This window comes from Streptopelia decaocto (assembly GCF_964273445.1).
Source record: "Streptopelia decaocto genome assembly, chromosome: 8".
Taxonomy (NCBI): domain Eukaryota; kingdom Metazoa; phylum Chordata; class Aves; order Columbiformes; family Columbidae; genus Streptopelia; species Streptopelia decaocto.
In genome coordinates this window covers 16,313,633-16,336,244 of record NC_138662.1, presented here as the reverse complement: position 1 = coordinate 16,336,244, position 22,612 = coordinate 16,313,633, and the positions used below count along the sequence as shown (strand labels likewise).

General features: G+C 37.5%; 1 protein-coding gene across 2 annotated transcripts in view; it reads right to left on the bottom strand.

Annotated features, from left to right (window-relative positions):
* FHIT (fragile histidine triad diadenosine triphosphatase) overlaps window positions 1–22,357 on the bottom strand; it is a 542,931-nt gene extending 520,574 nt beyond the window's left edge. Inside the window, exon 1 of one of the 2 annotated variants that reach the window (XM_082059676.1) lies at window positions 22,211–22,357. The gene's annotated coding sequence lies outside the window, so the exon portion shown is untranslated. The remainder of the gene's footprint in view (window positions 1–22,210) is intronic. The other variant, XM_082059674.1, reaches the window with a different exon arrangement.
* Between the last annotated feature and the right edge of the window lie 255 nt (window positions 22,358–22,612).

Sequence of the window (22,612 nt, the reverse complement as noted above, 5' to 3'; positions counted from 1 at the left end):
GGAAGGGGCAAAAGAAAAAAAAAAGTATCAAACACATCAAAAGCAAATATTGTCAGGATTCTTACTCTTTGAACTCTGCAAATAAGGCTTGGAAAATGTTACAGGAATCTCTGATACTCTGTTTTACATACTGCGGTCTCCAAAACAAAATACATTTAAAAAATACTGTGTATAAACAGGTATTGCACTTTCACTTATTTTTCCTCATCAACTGACACATCAAGATGCATTTCATTTACCTATGGAAAGGTTTCATTTTAAAGATTCAGTAGATCACCTTATAATTTTCATTTGTTCAGAGAAAAGAAAGTTTTCACAGGAAGTTGATCAAGAGCTTTGTGTTTTAAGGTCAATCTGCAAGTTCTTTGGCCTCTACTATTCAACAGCGCCTTTCTATTATGATGATTCGCCCATTTCACCCGTCTTCCATATTCTCTCATGGGAGCATGAAATTGAATACATTAATATCAGAATAATTACTGAGAAAAACAATGTAAGTTTTCTTAGTGAAACATTAGAAGTAACTTCTCACTAGGCCAAGAGGAAGATGAAGATTTATGTCTGATTATCCCAAATCAACTAAAACACAAGAGTAGCAGCTCATCTAAAGTAGTATAATACAACTACCAAAACAAGTAGTAATGAGAACACCTTCGTATACTCTGCAAGGGAAATACTGTAGGTGAGAGGACGAGAAAAACACTTTAAAAAGAGTACCTTTGGTAATCAAAGGAGCTTCATACTTCTCTTCCTCCCAGAACATTCAGCAAATTACATTTGCTTCTCTAGAATAATTTCATCCCTAACAAGATCAGAGGAAGTGATTTATTCCACCCCCCATCTTCCTACATTTGTACGTCATCCTATGGGACACTGATTTTCTGAATTGCTTTTGGCCATCTGATATTATATTACTGTAGCCTTCTACAGAAGGAGCCAGAAATTTTTTTGAAAAAAAAATCAAAATAATTACATTAATGCTGGGAATCAAAGTTTATTGACTTTCCCTTGAGCTATAATACCAAAAAGCTGGTTACAGAAATTGCCAACTTATTTAATGATACCACCAACTCCTCCCTGAACTCAAAATATCTTCTGAAAACAGTCTCAAAAGTTTTTGATGTACATGAACACATTTAAATCTAGTTCATCTCAACGCTGAGGATAACTTGACCTGCCTCTGAGCCTTCTACCTATTTGTGCCTACCAAAGCACTAAAAACCATTGACATAGTAATAAAAAAACACACAAAAACCTTCAAGGTTGCTCCAAATTGTCGCATTCCCAAGCAAACTGACATCTCATTTTCAGATCCCAAGTATGTAATGGTAATCAGAAGCTTCTTGAAAGTTGTTTAATGAAGAGCAATTTATTAGAGAGTTGGACTACTGCAGAGTTACTGAGTAGTCACTGGACTATTTATTGACAGTAAAATACTGCAACTTTGATTTAAATTGTTATAAATATTTATTCTTAAGTCTGAAATACTGTACCATATAATACTGCATTTGCAGTGGTATGATTATTTAGATATTAAACTTTATCATCATACAAAAATGACATTAGACACATCTAGCATGGATAAGCAGGAATAATGCCTAAGCTACATAGCAGTAATGAAAATAGAATTCTAGATATAAATTGGAACTCTTATTGAATTAAGTCAGCTTTTTACGTTGACAGTATACAGCACGAAAGACAAAATTAGAATCTTTATTTAATTTCTACAAGAGTTGAAAACCACAATTTCAGAAGTGCTTGATAAAGAACGTCTGTTTTGAAAATTGATTTGCATTAACCTTTTGACAGTCTTCCTAACTGAATCAGTTTAAAGGGTGCCTAATCTGCAGTGACATATCCTATCCCTGATTCGATTCCTAACATAATTCCCTTCTCAGGATGAAGATATATTTAAGTGGGTTTTCCTTAAGAAATAATTTTCAATAAAACAATAAATAGATGCCAGAGGCTATACAGCCAAGGTTGGGGGGTTCTGTTTATTTTGAGTTGGTGGTTTGTCTTTGTTTTTGGGTTTTGGTTGGTTGGTTTTGTTGGGTTTTTGTTTGTTTGTTGTTTGTTTTCAGCATAGCTGAAGAAGACCATCTAAGAAGAAAAGCTTATTTTACTCATAGTTAACAACACAGGATGGCCCTGTCATGCCATAAAACATGGAGAGGCTTGAATGTGTCAAGTTTTCCTGCAAGTTTTCAAAGCTTTTTGCTAAATCTTCCTGGTGACTCCACTTATCTGCAACTGAGCTTGAGTATCTTTGAACAAGCAATTTCCTAATAACACCTTCCAGTCTTGCTGTTCTCACACAGAAGCGTTATAGTTACCTTTTAATTGTAAAAAGCATACAGCAGTTTCCATTGGATGAAAATTCAACACCACAGATGTCATTAGTGGTAAACTCCAAGGCATATAAAAAAAAATAAGCTAGGTGATTTTTTCAATGACTTTATTAAATACAAACCACTCCTTTACAAAAATTTCAATATGCTAGTGTAAAGACCTGTTTGGCTGTGTCAAGCAACACATACTTACTCAGACCAAGTGGGGTTTTTTTGTTACTGATCTAGTGTTAAAAAAGTTAGGTCTAAAGCTTAAATTGAATTATTAAACTTTTATTTCTCACCAACTATGATTAAGTGGAATCCCTTTAACTGTAATCTGACATATTTTCCCCATTTCTGCACAGAAGCTATCGCTTGAAGAGACATGATACAAAGGGAATTCTGTTGCACATTCTACTTTCACCAGGAACATCAAGCATAACAACGAGCATAATGCATTTTTTCATGTTTAGCCCAGTGAACAAGTATTTTCCCCCAAGCCTTTAACAAAAGCTACCCTGGGCAAAAGGATTATGAGAAAAATATTGGCATTACCAAATGGGCTCTAAAGCAATCTAATTAGCTAGGCCTGTGTTGTGTTCTGTGAGAAAACTAGCAACCTAATAACCAGATTGTCTTCGGAAAGAAACTGAAAAACATATGCTAGCAGTGAAATACTAGATTTTCCTCTGCCCTCTGCATCCTATAATATCCTGTCTATATCCCACTGGGCTGACAGTTTGTCTACTAAAATGATTTTGGTTTTGTTTTTTTAAGAATTTGTAACACTTGGGAAATTATTTTAACCTAAAAATTATCTGCCCTATTTCAGGCTTGGAACTACAATAGATGGCATCCAAGTTTAAGCAGCACCTGACGAAAGAGAAAGATTCAACTTTCATTAGATGCAGAATTAATTCTACAACTAAGTTACTTTGTACTATATTATGCATCATTGCTTTGTTTCATCTACTAACAGGTGTGATACCAGTTGAACTATAAACCTTAAAACAAGAACCCCAGAATAACAGCTGTTTAATGTAATGCTATAATGTAATCAAATACAATTAAATAAAAATAATAATAATTCAGATACAGCATACTATTCTAATTCAATACAGTAAAATAAGTTTCTTTCCCATCTCATTTCAGAGAAAATATCAGAAAGACACAGAAGACATCGGGCTTATATCCACTGAAAATATGGAAGACAGTTCTTGTATATAACATCCAGTCCTCATATTTTATTCCCCGAGTCTCAGTAAAAGAATAAAAAGATTTTTCTCCCCTTCCCAGGATATAGATTAGGTAGGCATGACATTTTTCCACTTCACTGTTGTATGAGTTTATAAGCTCTCCTTTTGTAGCATTTATGAATTCAAACATTGCTAAGGTTAAGCTGGAGCAAAGCAATTTGGCATGCTTGCATCTGCTTTTATCAGGGAAAGCAAAAGCAATCCATGAGGTCTAGACTGACCTTAAAGCACAAGTATTTATTCGGAGATTCTAAGGGCTTACCAATTGTGTTTGGTAAGAGGGAACCTAAATTCGATCACACTCACACACAATGTCACCTTAATTCAAGCAATCACCTTTCAGTTCTTCTGGTGCCTCAATAGAATAATTGGTATTCATTACTATGAACATTCTCTCTTTAAAAAGGACATATTAACCATACATTCCAATTATACCGGGCTGCTTTCTACAGGACAGAATCTGAAGTCCAAAGACCGCTACTTCCAAACTCAGGTAATTTCATTTAAAAAAAAAAAAAAAAAAAAATCTAAGCTGCTCAATGCAATTATATTTTCAAAGTATCTATATAACCCATAACTACAGCTGGGTGTCCTGTAACCCCATCTATCTTGTCTCTTGTGCTTTTTCCTGTTAGAGTACTCAGAAGCCAATATTCAGGATTATTTGTTTCCAGACAGTCAGTATCCCAAACACCCAACATCATTTTGACATAGTACTGTTCTCCCTCCCCTTTAATTCCCTCAGTCCTTTCTAGCTAGGCTAGCCCTATTTATTTTAATATTCCAAGCCAAAAGGCAAACTTTTTTTTCCCCCCTCCTACAGGAGGTGGGTCAATACTCCACAAAACAAACTCACTCACATCACTTATTTTGACTAATAGTCTAGTCACAGAGTTGCCTTTGAAAAATTTTTCCTCATTTTTCAAATGGTCTGAGAAGAGCAGCCGGACATTAATCCTTCAACAACTCAAAAAAATAAAGAGTCATCTGTAATTTGCACAGCAGTACAATGGCACCTGTTATTCATCATGACATTCTTTGTTGGTATTTCAGTAGTCTATGCAAACTTTGATATGTGTTACTTTTATGTTTAAAAGATTGGACATTGATTATATCTTCAGTAATTTCCATGATATAGACATTTACACAACAGAATATATTCTTTAAGTTTCTAGGCCTGGCTGTCTCAGGATGCCAATTCTCTTCCAGAGTTCAGAATGATGACTGGCTGATATAACACACTGTCAAGTCTACTCTTTCCATTTTGCCTACGTAACTAGTTCCTTTCTCAGGTCAGATAGAGATTTTTCATACTTCTGGTTGTCCCAAAATATTTCTGATTTTGCAGCATGTCTAGTCTGTTATTTGAGATTACCAATTCACACACACAAACACACAAATATAAACTTCATATAAAGAAAATGACTACTGGCTTCCAACAGGTAAGAGAACAGCTGTAGCTCTTCACAACTCTTCCACTACCAAACTGAACGCAGCACTGCAGAAGGAAAAACACTTGCATTCCTTTCTTCTCCAAGCTGCCTTCAGCGCCCCCCTTTTCTGTATCAGGCATTCATGCTCAGAGAATCGTGAATTCAAGCCACATGTTCTCACTAGACAAACTGATGCAGTTCAGCAGGCCCACTCACGTCTAAGCAATCGGGCTTTCAGTGAGACACACAGATCAACACATGCAATTCCATCACCACCAAGCACAAGGTTTTACAACAGAGATTCTTCATTACTGTTTTTTGCTCATCCAGTCAGTTTGCATGGCGTCCTACCAACATACTAAAGGTGTATCTACACTGTCTTCTCAATCCAAATAAAAGCTGCATGATTCTCTTAATTTGACATCAAATCCAGATCAGTAGCTTATGCTAAGGGGCAAATCACAGTAGCTCAAGCTCAGCTCAGCACTAAAAGGGTGAGACACCAATTTCACGATGGAGCTGGCTTAGATTCACCAGCTTGCTGTGAAGGTGTGAAGAGCTTCTATCTGCATGGACTATAAAACCTGCAAAATCTGCTCATTGTAGGGCAGAATGAATCTCTTCCTCTGCAGAGTTTTCTCTTCTTGCCAGTTTTCGTCGAAGGAAAAGCAAGTCTGACAATTAATGCAGGTAACAGCATCTCACAGCAACTGTGCAGATGTGCCACCTAAAGGACGCAGATACTGAAAATGAATCTAACATACATTTTAACTCTGTGCCCAAAAAAAAAGAACAGGAGAAAGAGAACAGGAAAAAGAACTGTAAGAAACAGAAGCCAAACCTATCTAAATTTAAGACAAATACATTATTTGGTTCATGGGTCCCCTATAGCACACAACACCGCAGGTACCATGAGAACTACAGTTAAAAAGAACATTAAGCAGGTACAAACAGCTGTAAACCTACAAGTTGCTGCTGCCACATCTCTAAGTACACTTTCTTGCTTCTCTTAAAAGTTTTCCTTTGAAAATACTTTTATTCAACACAAATGTTTGTTCCAATCTCTCTTTTGTATTCATTTACCTATAAACAACTTAACTGTATATATAAACATTAAAACTGAAATTTACCATGTCATCAAATGCAAACACGCAAACAAAAAACTTATACCACAGCATAGCATACATTTGTTTCTTCTGTGTTACGCAACTCAGTTAACAAGTGTTTAAATAATTAATTATAGTGATTTACAATTTATGACACCACAAATTGATATAAATTTAAATTTCACTGCATAATGTCAGAATCTTTAATTTCTAAATCTTTTTTTTATGTTGCAGGCTGCATTAACAATCACAGTTCAACTTTTCTGAAGCTGACAACAGAAAATCTCAGAAAGAAAAAAGTAGAAATCTAATACGATATTATGGGATATTTGAATCTGACCAAAAACAAGCTTATTGATGAAAATGGGTCTCTGTCAGGGTGCCTGATATATTATCCAATCTCTTTTTAGTTCAAAAACTATTACTACTTTAACTATTAATCAAAGAACAATTAAGTTACACATCTATGAGTAAGTACAGAATGATTCATTATCTTCAAAGGAAAGACTAAAGTTACTGTGATATTTTATACACAGACAACTATTATGATTTGCTACCTCACTTTTAGGTATTTATCCACTTAATACACAGTGAAAAATCCACAGCTATGCAGTACTATGTATCTTAACTTCCTTCTTTCATAGAAACGGCTGACACATACTACTACATAAGCGAGCAAAACAGTCACTTTTTTTTCCCCTCACCTGGCATTATTCAGCTGGAAACCAGCAGCAGTACCAGTGCATTTATTTTTAAATACACTAGCATTAATCTTTGCAAAGATAACTACACCAGAATAGCTTAATCACTGCAAACAAAGCAGAAGTCAGCAGTCGTTCTGAGATTGGGCAACCCTCAGCACATCAACTTTCTTTACATTTTCCATCTAACTATCACTCAGCATTTTTTTTTTATAGGGAAGCCAGCTGGCTAAAGAAGTTGTCCTGTCAGCTTTATCTTTAATCTATGCACTTAGGTCTGTGAATATAACAGCAAAAGGTGTAAGGCAATGTTTGTCAATGCAATATAATAAATACAGTTACCTTCAGAGTACCTTCTTTCAGTACTTCAAGGCTACAAAGGGATAATAAATACATATATTGGTTTGGACCCTCATGAGTCCCTCTCTCATCCACACAAAACTGATTCAGCCTTTTACAAAAAAAAAAAAAAAAATATATATATATATATGTGTGTGTGTGTGTTTTAGCCTTTATATATTGCAGAGTTCATTACAGAAGCAGCCTTCTGCTGCATTTTTAAGATGTTCCTGTTCACTTACCATTTACTTCAAAGCTTGTTTTGGATATTTTTTTTTTTACATCTGTGATATTGCCATTGATTCATTCTGGTCAGAAGTCATAGGTTTTATTTCTTTTGAGCAAGCCAGTGGGCTCTCTGAATCTATCTTTTTTTTTAATTTTCTTTCTGAGGAGGCGAACAACTAACAGTTTTGCCAACAAACTGCACTCTGCGAAGTTCATTACACTCTCAGTTTAAGATCACCAGAAGGCATTCTCATTCTTTGCTATGCTCTCAACCATGATATTGAGTGGAGGTGCTGTCTATAATGACCAGATGAACTGAATTCAGCTGAACACCTATATATAATTTTTCAAACCCCTAACATTATGTCCCAGTTCATTTTTATGAGACTTATTTTCAATGTGTTTCCACACAGGTCTTAGGTACTATGATGGTATTTTTTGTAGCTCTCTAAGTCATCCACAGAACTCACAAGCTGAATTGTCATCAGCCGCTGTTGAGCTTTGTAACAGTCATATCAATTGGTATCTCCCAAAGGAAGTTCGTAAGGCCTTCTACAGACAGCTGAAAGCAGCCTCACAATCACAAGCCCTGGTTGTGGTGGGAGATTTTAACTTCCCTGATGTTTATTGGAAGGACTACTCAGCCAGCCAGCCGAGTTGACGATAACTTTCTGATGCAAAGGGTGGAGGAGCCAACTAGAAGAGGTGCACTGCTGGACCTCATCCTCACTAACAAGGAAGGTCTGGTTGAAGCGGTAAAGGTTGAGGGCTGCCTTGGTTGCAGTGACCATGAGACGGTGGAGTTCAGGATCTCGTGTAGCAGGAGCAGGATAGCAAGCAGAGTTGCAACCCTGGATTTCAGCAGGGCAAACTTTAGCCTCTTCAGGCAATTGCTAGGGGAAACCCCATGGGCAAGGCTGCTTGAAGGTAAAGGGGCCCGAGATAGTTGGTTAATATTCAGGGACTGTTTCTACCAGGCACAAGATCAGAGCATCCCGACATGTAGGAAGTCAAGGAAGGGAGCCAGGAGACCTGCGTGGTTAAACAGGGAACTGCTGGGGATGCTCAAGTGGAAGAGGAGAGTTTAGAGCTCATGGAAGGAGGGGCTGGCCACTCGGGAGAATATAAGGCTGTTGTCAGAGGGTGTAGGGAGGCAACTAGGAAAGCTAAGCTCTCCCTAGAGTTAAACCTGGCGAGAGGGGTCAAGGACAACAGGAAGAGCTTTTTCCAATACGTGGCAGATAAAACTAACACCAGAGGCAATGCAGGCCCACTGATGAACAAGGTGGGTGCCCTAGTGACAGAAGATACAGAGAAGGCAGAGTTACTGAATGCCTTCTTTGTCTCTGTCTACTCTGCCAGAGGCTGTCCTGAGGAGCCCTGTACCGCTGAGGCCCCAGAGGAAGGCAGGACAATGGAGGAGTTTGCCTCCGTTGATGAGGACTGGGTTAGGGAGCAGTTAGGCAATCTGGACATCCATAAATCCCAGGGGTTCTTCTCAGGGTAACAGACACTGGACCAGGCTGCCCAGGGAGGTTGTGGAGTCTCCTACTCTGGAGACATTCAAAACCCGCCTGAACGCCTTCCTGTGTAACCTCATCTGGGTGAGATTATGGCAAGAGCTGCACTATTTTGGGAAAATACATTAAAATCTTCATAGAAGTTCCAACATTTTAAATGCTAAGAAAATGCTCACAATGAAAATGGGGATGACTGTCACTGCGCTACTGAACAACAAAACTGTTCTTAGCATTGGATGGGTTGGGTTTCTTTAGGTTTGGTTTTGCTTGCTTTGTTTTTTAAGCACAAACCTTTCAATTATTACCTATGTCTTACATTTGCATCTCTGGCAATATTTTTCTATTTTCTATTTTTTCTAACATTTCATTTCACTCTGTTCCCAGGGCTGCGAGCAGGTTGCTGACTCTGCTGATGGGCAGAGAGCATGGAGAAGTGCTCCCTCCACTTTTCATTCAGATAATAGAACTCTGGGAGCTGCTCAGTGTGACAGATGAGCCACGTGAGCTGAAGCAACTTGTTCCGCTTGTCAGGCTCCAAGAGGCTACAGCAGCACGATACGATTGCGATGACACCACGATCGCAGAACTGGGTCAAACATACGGTCACTTTAAAACAGAATGTCAACCATTCTTTCTACTTCAGGAATGTGATTCAGTGACACTGAAAGCTGTTAGATACCATTAGCTTTATATCTAGGTTCAAAATGAAACTGTTACTTTGACCATATTTCAAGAATCCTCTTGCGAGCGAAACATTGCCATTAAAGTTCGTAGGAATCACAAACTGTCAAATAATATCACTGCTGCTCATAGGGATTGGGTATTTTACTACCAGAACATTTCCCTGTGCTGCACCAGGGAATCTGTGTCTTTGGAATAATATTTCCATTATGTCTTTCGTGGATTAAGTGGATTAAACTCCTCACAGAATTTTAAAGACAAAAGATTATACAGGTATATATTTTTTAATCACAAAAAGAAAAATAAAGGATGCCATAAGTGATGCCTAGAACTATTATTTTGTTTAAATCATCTCATACAGAAAATTTTAGTTTATTTTAGTGAAGTAGAAGAATTACTAATTGAATTCAGTTCAAAATGTAAATAACCATGGTAGAACTAGATAACATTTGGAAAAGCAGATATTGAGATGAAGGTAGTTCTGATCTTACTCTGACATTCCGTCATCTGAATCTTTATTAAGCGACATACAAAACCCTCTTCTTTAACACAATTACACTATGTAGATGTTCCAGCCAAGTAACGTTTGTCCAAAAGCACTAGAAATGTAGAAGGAAACAGCAGAAGTCTGAGACATTCTGAAGTCATTTCCTTCTCAATATTTCATCAATGTGCTGACAGTCTCAGTCAAGCAGAAATTCCCAGCCTGTTAGATTCCACAGCTGAATTTAGAGGTATTTCAACAAATCACATTGAAAACATTTTATACATTTCAGGTCTTGATGTATATTTTTTTCTGTTTTGTTTACATTACATAATTGCCTTTCTAGTTCAACATAAAAATTTTCAGGAAAAATATTTTCAATAAGAACTTCTCATGGAGCTGTTCACTTAAGATTCATAATTTTGTGCAGTTAAAAACTTACATAATTCTTAAAAATAATTGTTGTTTACTTGCTTTGATTTCTAAATGTCTTTGATCTCATTCATTAATATTCATTAGTCTTCTGATGTTGGACTAATGAGAATCTTATGAGTTTACGAGAAGCTATTTAAACAATGTTATCAGATTTTTTCTGATTTATGTTTTTTTTCCAACACTGACAATATTTTATTCTTTTTACTCTCCAGCTTCTTCAAACTTTCTGAAGACAGTCTACACATACCAAAACAAAAGCTCAACAAATGCGTAACTAATTCAGTCAATTACAAGCACAGAACCCTAAACGGATAACAGCATAAACACATAATATATATGGACAGAATGAATAATGCTCATCTTCAGCATAATTTACTTTCATGTTTTACATGCTTATGATGGAACACCTCTGAAGCAAAAAAAGGAAGACTACAGCCACAACTTCTCAGCTTCAATAATCTACAGGCACGAAAGCAGCAGCGTTGTTGCCAGAAGCCAGTACCAGCCACTGATATTTCACATTATAGGTGCACACACAACATGCACAAACAGCTTAGTCATTTGTATTCTTCGCATTTAAGAAAACACGAGTAGTCTTCATATTTAGTTTTCACAGTTTGCAGGACACATCCACAAGAAGTTGAAAGTAACAGTGTCCCAGCATATGCTGTGCGAGACACCTGTAGTACAACCACTGCATCATGTAGAGGTGCCCAGGGAAACCAGCGTGAGCTGATGGACTGAGACAATCCCTCAGAACACGCCAACAAACGTGTCCAGGTTAAACATCTACTGTGCGTTAAACCTTCTTCTGCACTGTCAGAGTTTTGCCGTTTCCCCACTCACCATGCTAATTTACACTAGAAGTAACTTAGACAAAGTAGTCCTATCCCACTACATCTAATACATGTGCAAAGACAATTAAAATATGCAGAGCAGGACTCCCTCAGTTTAGATGTAAGGATGCTGTGGGAGACTGTGATAAATGCCTTACTCAAGTCAACATAGACCACTTCTATCATCATTACTATTGTTTTGAAAATCTCCCTATTGCTATGAGTTATTTAAAAGTCAACAAGAATATTTCTACCATTCTACAGACAGAACCACAACATAGGGGGACTTCAGGAACAGCCTTTTTTAGGACAAAAGTAGCCATCGTACAGATGTGTTTTCTTTTGTACTTAATAGAAGCCCATTTCCTTACTAATTGTCATTGGTTCTGTGACTGAAATCTGCAATTAGTTATGCTTCACTGACAGACATTAATCCTTTTGTGGTTATATTATCCAACCTGAACATTAATAAAAGCAGGACTGTTCAAAATTCTAAGGGACTGCACCACAACCCCTATTTTATTAAACCATTTGTGGCAAGAGGCAGTTAAATACTGTGTATCATTTAAATATGTTATTCTAGCTAGGAAAACATTACTCTGCCATATCAATTACACAAGCCAAGAAACCAAAAGCCAAGTAAGACGATTTGCACAAATTAAACAGTAATTTTAAAGGTGTCATAAAATATGAAAAAATAAAACGCATTCCTAATACTGTTTTGTTTTTCAAATGGACCTCATCGTTATAAAGGAGCTTCACTAGAGGAATAAAACTGACAGCAAAGGAAAACAATTCTCATTAGTTCAAATGAGCCTAACACAGGCTACCAGCAGTTAAAACCTAACTTCTTTAAATTCCAAAATGAATCTCCTCTCCTGACCTTTATACAGCTCAAGATGCATACATACACAGAATAAACAAAATAATTTGAAAGCAAATTCACTGAGTGCACCTGACCTTTGAAATAGCACAGATAATTTTAATCAGATTTGCACAATGTTTGTCTGTCTTTTTCCATGTAGTAACACTAAGATGATAAAACTACTTCAGAAAAAAAAAGACATTTTACCAAAATTCAAGTTTTTCATCTTAGATTTTCAGAGACAATGAGTAAAAAATAATCAAGACTTGCAGCATAAATAATCTGACCAGCAGTGCTGACTACTTAAAATCTCTAGTTATGAAGAACATAAATTCTGAGAACCATTCACAAATTAGCCTTAGTTGAAACCAGCCCACAATACCTTCCTTTCTGGAAGGACAGGTGTTATAACAAGAGCTATTATATAAACCACTTACCAGCCACCAAAGCTGACTATTGCTTGTAACACTTGGGAAAACAAAGAAAGAAACCTTTATTTTATACAACCTCCAGAACAGCTTCCTGCAACTATGGCTGTATTGCTAATGCCTGATGAAATGAGAATTAACACTAAGTTGGAAGTCCTGTTTAGGTTCAGACCGTGCAACCTCCATCAGATCAGACCATCCACCCCGACAGTGACAACAGCGTTCTGTCCAAGCTGGAAAACATACTGTGAGAGTTAAAATACAACTAACTAAACAAAGACACTTATAAAATGCTGAAGTTTGGCTTTGGTACTCTTCAGAATAGAACAGCAATGAGTAGAACAGAGATCCTCGTTTCGTATTTACCCAAGACTAAACTCCATTTGAGGGGTGCAATAGGACAATAATGCTTTGTCAAATAATGTGCTTTAATATAACAATGCTGGTTCAGATTACTTCTAGCCTAGTTGGTTTTAAAGCTTAGCTTCTTAGCATTTACAAGGAAATGTTCAGTTTAACACACCACTGAGATATTGGAACAGCCAGAAAGCACAAAGTAAACACTGTTAACTACATGAAACTATTAGTTAAAAATGCTTTTCTCCTTTTCCAACCTCAGTTTAAGATTTTTTTTCTAACTTCCTGAAACAACAGCAACAGCTGTTACCCAGCAAGACCTGTCAAATGAGGAAGGGAGCTGGGTTATGGAAGAGACTTGACTTTATGCATTCCTGCTAATTTAACTTCCTAAGTTCTCCTAAACTGTCTGGCAAAGTTTAAAGAAAGAAGTTTCTCTTATGAACACAAAACATTTACAGTCACATATGTTTCAAGAAACAGGTTTTAAGGCAGTTTATTTTGAACTTTTAAAAAACTTCTAATCCAATATACATACTATGCAGGCTGCCAAAGGTATGTAGGGAAATTAATTCAGAAAGCATATCCAAGAAAAACTCTGTTAATCCACTAAGAGTGTAGGTCAATGATCTATCCATGTTCTATTTGACTAGATATGCAGAGCTTGTATGTCCTGTCTGTAATACACTCTAATAAAAAATATCTTATGCTGAACTGTCCAATATTTTTATGTCAATACATAATTTTTTATGTGTATTTTAATGTCAATACTTCTGTACACAGTAACGCAACTCAGCTGCTGATACATTACGACATGGCCACATCCCAGTTTGATGCTAACGTGGAATAAGTCAAATTTTGATGCAGTGCCTGTATGGCTGGAAGTCTGTAAACAGTATCTGCAAAGAAATGACAGCATTCAGCTTATCTCTGAAATTGACTGTGAGCATTCCACTGTCATTAAGAGCTGAGCAGCAGCCACCTTTCAACAGAGAAATCCAATAAGAGATGAATGATTATCTAGCCCACTTTGGATCAAACTTGTTTAAATGAATCTGTTGAACTCACAGAAGCATTTGCACACATAAGACTAGTGCTAAAGTGCTGTTTAGAATTTGTTCTCTTTCACCTCTGTTGGGACAATGCACAAATAAAGCAGCAGTTTGTCTACACTACCGCAGTGTAATTCTGGTTCAGAGGATGAGGGACTCTGTTACCCCATGTTTCCAAGTACAATTTTCGGGGTATTAAGGCTGGCAATTCCTCCTCCACCTAAAGCAACTCCCACCTCTCTCTAGATCTTGCATAAGCTCATGCGAGCAACTGTCTGTAGGCTGTGCAATGAATTGGAACAATGAACTTTTCCAATTTTGCCAAGGTTGAAAACAACCTTTTTTGAATAATCAGTTTGCTAAGATGTCTCCACTGGCCTGAGTCACCACACAACCCAAGAAACAGCTGTACCAAGATAACAAACACATTACACACAGAAAGGAAACCAGCAGCTGAGATGGAGTTACTTCATCTCGAGTTCCTTGAGCTGGTTATGCTATTAAAAATACATATAAGGAAAGAAAGTTTCTGTTGGTAAGTCCTACTTTTAGAACTGGTTGAATCTCATAAGACTTGTCTACATCGTCAGGCACACACGTACTTTAAAAATACTTGTTTTCCTAAGAAAGCCCTTTTCATTTATTTGACTACTCCCATTAAAATATCTATACTACAATGCACCACTTTGTCTAATATACCTCGAACCATATCTTGAGTTCAAAATAAAAAACACTAACATTCTTCACACTGTTTTGTGCAAACATCCAAGCACCACTAAATCTTCCCTGGTTTAAATCCTGCACCCAGTATTTTCTTACCCAACAAAAATCAGGATTAGTCTTTGCAGTTGTTATGAAGTTCAAGATTAGTAACCACTTACCATCACACACTGAACAGTCTAATTGTGACAGCCCAACTGCCAAGAATACTCTTCCAATTCAGTACCTAGTAGGACAACTTAAAATAAATAAATTTATAAAAATTCCTTATATAAATAAATATTTGATAATATCTATTACATAAATTACGATAGTTGGAGCTTTCAATAGGCAAATGACTACTCCTACACAAGTCTGTAATGGTAACTGAACCAAAAATATTAGTTGACCATCTGCATGCAGCAACACACAAACAGGCACATTAGTTTGACAATCAGCATTGCACAAAACAATAACACCACTGTAGTTTCATGATAATTTAAATTCAACTTCTATGAAAGCTTGCATAGCAGTAGAGGTTCAAGTCCAGGGTCATAAAATGTTCTGTTGAAATATTCTGTAGACTATCAGCTCTTCATTAGAGATGTACTTGTCTGTACTTTTTGTCCATAAATATGTGAACCTAATCAATCATATTTTAAACAAGAATACACATTTTCCTCAGCAAAACATCTGCCTAGTCAAAAATATGACAGAAGACATTTACAAACTTAGGTAAGCTCCCTTCTGTCCTTCCCCCATCTCCTTCTAAAATCTAAGGTTTTAAAGCCAAATTTGACCTGGAAACTTCTCTGCAATGAATAGAATTCTGATATTCTGAAATAGTGTACATCACAGCCATATAATTCTTAAATATTTAATAACACAACATGCACTAAAAAGAGACTGAAAGCCTGAAATCATTAGGAGATGTCCCAGCACAAGAAATAAAAAGGAGACGTACATTCCTCTGCAAGAGTAATTTCAAAGTCCTTTTACAGAAGGATCTAAAGACTGTCAGCTTGGCTGCTCTGCTACTGTATATTAAATAAGCATGTAATGAAGCTACTGGTTTTGATGCATTGAGATGCCAAAGATCATGGGTAAAGTATCTAAAATTAATGATTTTTTTTTTTTTGGAAGCGGAATATCAAAAAAGTGGTAAGAATCAGGTACAACATCAAAAAGAACAAAATACTGACAACAGAAAACATCATAAAATGCAGCATCATTTCATTAATGACCATTTAGAAAAATAATAGCATATGAATGCCATTTAAAAGTTATTTCCAAATCCAAAAATATTATTAAATACTTTACTTCTTATCAGTTCAGGGAATCATCATTTAGTTTTTATTAATAGAACACTGATTCCCAGTCTTAATTGAAGCTAAATGCAAATGTGAGCCTTGCATGTTATGTAGTGCTTTCTGACATGCCTTCATTATCTCTTAGTTCTCAGTTAAGACTTGTACATAAATGTAGAAAAACAGTTCAGAAGGTACTTAATTTTCAGTATTTGCATAACACCATCGAATGGGGCAAATATTATGCATGCTTAGTGCCAAATGTCAGCTCTATGCCAGTTTAAAGCCTTATTCTTTAACATTTCAGAAACAATTTTGAGAACAAATTAAATGACATATGCACACTATTCCAACATGCTAGTGTGCAATGACTTCTAAAAAACAAAATATCTTCTGAGGCCAATACCTACCAGACACATCAGATTTCAAGCAACTTAAGACCTCGCTAAGTCTGCGCAAATGCTAAGAATCATTTATGTTCAGAACTAACAAAGATGTTTTTGACTATTCATGCACTCAGTCACAGCATTATTTTGATACAGTAACAGGCAGCACTGCAGTGCTAATACAGAAAACCTCTATCTGGAGCAGAAACGTGAAGCTGACATGTAGTTGCTGAGTTGGTTGCATTACATTGCAAATCTGATGAGCTATACTGGGAATATTCAGTATTGCAGTGGAAACTGCTGAGGGGAAAAGTACATATTCTGATTAAAAGCAAAAGGTTTCTTTACATCTCTCAATTAGAACATTTTCCTTACTCTTGCCCATAAGGTTAGAAACAGCTCTTTTCCCAAGGCCTATTTAGCATTTTTCAAGTTTACTACTAGAATAACCACAGCACTTCCAAAACCAGTCGGCCTTTAGCAGCACTGTATCATTTTGAAAATTTCTACCATAATTTTACATGTGTGAGAATAAGATTTGGCATTACTCAAACCTCTCTGCTATCTAAAGATATTCTTGTTTCTTGTGGCACAAAGGAATATAACCCTTTATCTCGAAGGAAATGCAGTACCCAGCATACCTGGGTTTTAACATAGGAAAAACAGATACCAGCTATCAATGGCCTATCTGGAATTCATTACATCACCTTGCGAGGCATGATCTGCCTGAACTCTACATTGTGCCCATCTGTTCACTGTTGACCGTTACAACATGCCTGACCTTTCCAAGTTCCTTCTAAGAGTAAAGAGAAAGCAAAAATTACCAGGGCCTTCTAGCCACGGCAATCTATTGGATTTCCAGTGAATAACAATGCTTAACTCTGCTACGGAGCTGAATGTTGATAATTATTTCAAGTGATTACTACAGATTTTCTTTTGTGTGGTTTGGGCTTTGTGGGGTTTGTTTGTTTTCGTTTGTTTGGTTTTTTGTTTTATTTTATAATGTGACAGGACTATGTTTTTCTGTGCAGTTTTTCTAAGACCCAAGGGATCCATGGCTTTTCTGGAGAAGCCAATACTACCATACACATTAGCGTTCAAAAGCTTTCACTTACACGAAGACAAATCAGTATTCTGAATCTTTACAACACAATTACCATTTCTGCGCTGTGCATGTATAAAGCAAGAGTCAAATTTGATCCAGGGATTCTTGCCAGAAGAACAGCACCAGGGCCGATAGGTGTACACCGCTGTTTATTGAGCTACTTGTACTCCCAAGCTGCTCTTCCTTTTTTTACAAGTCAGTGCTCTAATTTGCTTTTAAGTATTTCAAAATACACATTCTGTACTCCTTGGTCTTCATTCAAAATATTAGCAAGGGGAATATTTCACTTGAAATGTACATCTTGCGTGTCTTCTGTTCCAAGGAAACTGAAACCTGGTAACTTAAAGGGCACAACTGGCAGAAGCAAACTGAAGGAATCTTGTAAGATCTGGAAAAGCAAGTAGGAGTGGAAAGGCACAGTATCAGTAGCTGACTTCCACAAGAAGAAAGCGTCAACAAGTTCAAAAATAGCTCTTTTACCTATTCATTACAAAAGCTTACTTCTTTTGAACCCTACTTGGTCTGTGTCACCATTCTACAGGTAAGAAATAAAATGGGAATAAGAAATTTGTAATTACTGCAGTAAAAAGGAGTCCAGTCAACAAAGCATTCCCTTAGAAATGTCAGTAACATATTGTCCACAAGTATAATAACCTGATTGCTGCAATACGTGCCTCCAGAAAGCAAGTTTTCCTATATATGAATAATCAAGCTCCTCTTCAACACCACCTCTAGCTAAAGCTTAACCAGACTAAGAATCAAGAATGATTCTTTAGTGTTCCATTCGCCAATCAAAGCAAATTCTCTGAGTATAGATAATAACTATTAAAATGTAGCTAATTAATCATCTGATTACTGTTCCAATCTTAGAAATTCAGCACAATGATATCCACTTCCGGTGGAATATCACAACAGAAAAAGATCACCATAATTAAAACGGAATAGCCATTAAAATATTCACTAAGTTTGCAATGCTTATCTCCTGTACTTCACCTGAAGACAGAGGAAACAAGTAAATTAGAAAGTAGAGCCTCAATACATTCTGCTGTCCAGCTATGGATTTCTTATGTTAATGATTTCAACTTTCAGGCATAGGGTGGTATTTTTCAAAAAAAAGTGCAACGCTCTCAAAACCAGTCTTTTCTTCCAATCTGTTACCAGAACCGCCTGCAGGAACCTATCGATATCCCTGCTCCTCTTGGAAAGTAACGTCGCCTCTCCCATGCTGATAGGCCTGAGGGATTGCATTCTGTCAAACCTCCATTGAGGGTCCTTTGATAGCCCGTGATTCCTTCTCACAATCCAAGCACTTGTAGAGCAGTGGTCTTTCTAACAACCAGCCTCCCATTTGTTCCTTGTTGGAATACAATTAACATATTTACTGTCTCGAACTGTAAGGGGGGAGAGGAATTAATCTTAATTAAGGACATCTGCAGAAGCTCTTTCAGCAACTGAGTCACTTACTGTCTTTTGAGAGAACACGCAAATTTTAATTGTATCAACACAGCAAGTGATGGGTTAGTCATAAACAGGACTAGATCCAGTTTACAGAAACAACGTAAAAAACCCACAGGAACCAGGTTCAATTAATACAAGTTTCATTCTTAATAGTATAGCTTTCTAAATGCTGAATATTATGAAGCTACATTCCATACAACCCAATTTTATCCTTACTTTGCATGCATGCTATTATGTAAAGAGGTAACTACTTCACTAGAAAAAACAAATGCTCCTAAGAGAAAGGTTTCAAATTCTGACACTGAGTATCAATGATGGATATTCAGAACTAGCTTTGGGTACAACTGTATTCCCCTCATGTAGACTCAGCCATCCAAAGGAATCCAGTAGGCATCTGATTACCAAATAAACCAAACCCAGATTTGCTTAGGCCTTTTTTTTTTTTTTAACCTCCTTAGACACGTATTTTAATATTGCGCTGAGAAAACATGAGTTAAAACTACAAGGATGTACAAAGAACACATTGTGCTAAACATATCTGACAGTTCTATTTGAAAAATTACTGGTGTAGTAGAGAAAGACAAGAAGAATGAACATAATTTATTAAGACCTTTTTTAAAGCATCCGTCTTCCCCTAGAGCTTATGGAAATAAGAAGACAACAAAAAAACGTAGTCCTGTAAGAATAATTTAAATGTAAGTGTGAAGAATCAATACTAAGGCAAACAAGACATTTAAGCTATTATTAATAAAAGGTGAAAATATGGATTATACTGGTCAACCTAAGTTGCACTTAAAAACAGTTAATCTTAATGCGTAAAATAAAACGTTGCCTATATAGCAACAAAGTGTTTGGAAATAATCAACTTGCATTTCAGAATCATTCTAGTATTAGAATTCAGGCTATACAAGTCAGCGACAGTTTTCTTGCAGACTTCAAGAAACAACATTTGGGCCTCTGTAGTAAACATTATGAATTTGTCTGAAGCTGCTTATATACACGCTAATGACAGTCTATACACAAATCAGTTGACAAGGTTGTAAAACAGCAATAGTTGTAACTTTTGCAGAAACAGACAAAATTATAAACACATAAAATTACATAAACAAATGTAATTGACAAATGAAGCTGCAGACACTGGAGAAGAAAAGAATGACTTCAACATGTATAAAACTGAATAATTCTATTTACTGCAAATGCACGAAAGGATTCTTGTGACAGATCACAAAATGAATATGAGAGGATTACACACTGTAAGGATAAAAAGGCAAATCCTATAAAGTACATATACAGTTGTAATATGCAAGACAAGTGGATAATCCTGTGCTCAACATTAAGTTATGAGTTGACCCAAGCCATTGTTTCCAATATCATCTCTATTTCTTCCAGTTTTCCCAACAGTTAAAAATATTAACTTGTTCATTAATAAAGTCAGTGGAAGCTGCAAACATACAACTCAGAGGCTGCCAAACTAAAGTATCTATTACTACAGCCTCAGTTTAACACTCCTCTCAATGACACAGAGACATAAACCATAACAAAGGTAAAACCGATATTAAAGAGCTGAACACAAACACCTGAAAAATGGACTAAACTAAAAAAAATCCGTTTAATAAATAGGCAAATGAAAACAAGTAGGCTCCACCATTTTGAATATTGCTGCCTTAATTCTTCTAAGTTTTCTCAAGACTATAATACCAATTAAATAAACAGCATGTTTTGAAGAGATTTAATTAGAACTTGCATCAGAAGTGCTATACTTGGAAACATAACAGCTCACATGGAATGAAACTCGCAACATTTCTGCCCAAATATCATACAAGGGAAAAAAATAAACAAGATGAAAGAAATACAACTAAAAGTTTCATCATATGTGGCAGAATTGACAAGTGAACTAAATTCAGCTTTTACCAGCACTCCGTGCCCAACGCTTACAGGAAAAAAAGCAGCGTATGTGCGCAGAATTTCTTTTCAGCACACAGAATGTAACTTTTAAAGATAGGAATGGTACTCGGCTGCCGTTCAAAGATTTAAAACTACTCAGAGTATCTAAAAATGCATTTGAAGGGAAATGAAGGTTATGAAATCAGGGGGCCTGCTATTTGTCGGAGATAAGAGGCATCTCGCCCAGAGGAAAAAGGCAAAGTATTTAATGCCATTTTTCCATCAGACATTTCAGTGATTCAATTTAAAATTAAGTAGCCAAGATCTTACCAGATGCTCTGGAATGTCTTATTTGAATCACCAACATCCAACATTTGAAAATTAATTACTCATAAAACTGCTTACAGATGTCATATTGTGTGCAATTATTTTTGAACTGTACTTTGTATTCTCCTCTAAGAACGCTGTAAGATTTTTAATTATATCAAACACCACAAAAATAATTTCAGACTAAGATACTTTTTATCTCTAAAGCAACTCTCACTTGAACGTCCCTGAGCTCAGTTTTCAATTCTAACTTAGAACTAAGAACAAGATGACTATTTTGTTTTGTTTTCCATCTTTATTTTGCTAATTTCTGAAGTGACTTCTTAAGAATCTGTTCTTTGGAGACACACTATGCTTCGAAAAACACAACTACCTTTGCTATGTGTACCGTGTTGTCACCCAGGTTCAGCTAAAATCCTTTATTAAGACACCAGAACGATTACCTGGACAAGGTGTGTAAAGCACCCGAAGTGAGTTTAGGTCTTACTATTACATGTAAATTTAAATTCAAGTGATTGACCAGAGTGTCTGTGATTTTAACATAGGCAGGTTGTTGCAATGACTGGTTTGGTTCTGCAGGGCACAAAGATAAATTAACTCGCCTTAACCCACTGATGTCCAGAAATCGGGTTCCCCCCCCCTCCTCCTGATCTCCGAGTTGAAGGGCAAACGTGTACGGACGAGACCGGAAAACGCCACCGCAGCGCTGCCCGCGCACCACCCCACGCAAAGCCCCAGCGAGGAGCCCAGCGGCCCCGGAAAACGAAACACTTAAAGCAGCGCCGAGTGCTGGTGTTTGAGTCTCCAGCCGGGAGGCGGACGGGGAAGAAGCGCCAGCGCGGCGGCCCCGCCCGGGACCCGCCGCAGCCCCGCGCGCAGCGGCCAGCCCTGCGGACGCGCTCTGAGCCGCCGCCGCCGCCTCCCCGCTGGAAAGCTCAGCAGCGCAACGAGGGAGAGGGAGGGGGAAATGAACACAAAATGGAAACTTACACTCCCTCTGCCAACACGCATGCGCTGCCGGCGGAGAAGGGGCGGTCTGCGGCGAGCGAACACCGGCCCGTCGCAGCCGAGAGGCGGGCGAGGAGGAGGGTTCGGCTCCTAATGGCCGCCGGGGCGCGCGGGGACATGCGCGCTCCGGGCGCGCGGAGCGGCCGTTGGGCGCGTGGGCTGAGGGTGTTCCCAGCCGCGCCCCGCGGTGGTTCCTGCAGTGGGAGGACGCGGCTGCAGCTGCTGGGCTGGGCTGGGGTCGGAGCGTTCGAGAGGCAAGTTACAGGGGGTGAGCTGCGTGGTGCACCTGGACGGTAAAAGCTGTGTCTGGGTTCAGCTGTGCCCCAAGCTACCTGGTAGGGAAAAGTCTGACAGCTGTGGGGCTGCCCTCCTTGGCTCATCATG